The 1,179-nt window shown below is 42.7% G+C and overlaps 1 long non-coding RNA gene across 1 annotated transcript; it reads right to left on the reverse strand.

Annotated features, from left to right (window-relative positions):
* Positions 1–277: 277 nt before the first annotated feature.
* LOC121940176 lies at positions 278–957 on the reverse strand. Its single transcript, XR_006105583.1, has 3 exons — positions 756–957; positions 537–622; positions 278–386 (listed from the first exon to the last, which is right to left on the reverse strand). It is a non-coding gene; the product is annotated as an uncharacterized LOC121940176 (long non-coding RNA).
* Positions 958–1,179: the final 222 nt, after the last annotated feature.

Consider the following 1,179-nt stretch of genomic DNA (forward strand, 5'->3'; position numbering starts at 1 on the left):
ACACTTCATCTACACACTGCTGCACACTTCATCTGCACACTGCTGCACACTTCATCTACACACAACTGCACACTTCATCTACACACAGCTGCACACTGCTGCACACTTCATCTGCACACTGCTGCACACTTCATCTACACACTTCTACACACTTCACCTACAGATCAAAGACTCTCTTCAGGTGATTATTGTTAAATATGTAGATGATATTTAGACATGTTTCCATCAGCAGGTATGTGCGCTGTTCCCCAGTCAGCAGTATGTGTGTGTGTGTGTGTGTGTGTGTGTTGAGTTTGTGTCGTACCTGGACCAGGTTCTTCTCCACATTAAGGAACATTTCCACGTTCCTGTCCATGCGGGACGGGTTCTGCAGGTCGAATCGCCGCCTGCAGTGGAGGACAGAGAAGTGTCGGGTGAAATGTGGTCGGCACTCCAGTGAAACCAGACATCAGACCTGTACAGGGAACCGGTTTATCATGGCAGAGCCGACTGGAGCACGCCACGACCACGTGAGGGTTAAAATTGGGTCAACTCACCAGCCCTGCTCGCTCTTAAACTTGTAGACCGACCCCAAGATGTGACAGAGAGCGCCCCCTGCCTTGAAATCCAGGAAACACTTGGCCTAAAGACAAAGATAACAATGAGCAAATTAATTAAACTACTGAAGCCGAGTGTGTTTTATTCGTGTAATTCAATAATAATATTATTGTTAATAATACGGTGATGAGATTTACTAATGAAAATCATGTTCTTACGGGCAGCTTGGTGAGAGCAGGATTGTTGATTCTGCGTCCAAACGCGTCCTCCTGGAACTGCAGCAGCTGGACCACCAGGCCCGCCAAGGACTTACTTGAGGGGGAGTCATTTTGGACATACTGGGACCAGACAGAGAGGACACGGTGAAAATGTTTTTATTTAGTGAAAACAGTAAAGTCCACTCTGTGATTTTTATTTAGTGAAAACAGTAAACATCTTTTTTTTAATTTAGTGAAAACAGTTAAGTCCACTCTGTGATTTTTATTTGGTGAAAACAGTAAACATCTTTTTTTTTTAATTTAGTGAAAACAGTAAAGTCCACTCTGTGGTTTTTATTTGGTGAAAACAGTAAACATCTTTTTTTTTAATTTAGTGAAAACAGTAAAGTCCACTCTGTGGTTTTTATTTCGTGAAAACAGTAAA

This window comes from Plectropomus leopardus, unplaced genomic scaffold (assembly GCF_008729295.1).
Source record: "Plectropomus leopardus isolate mb unplaced genomic scaffold, YSFRI_Pleo_2.0 unplaced_scaffold7810, whole genome shotgun sequence".
Classification (NCBI taxonomy): domain Eukaryota; kingdom Metazoa; phylum Chordata; class Actinopteri; order Perciformes; family Serranidae; genus Plectropomus; species Plectropomus leopardus.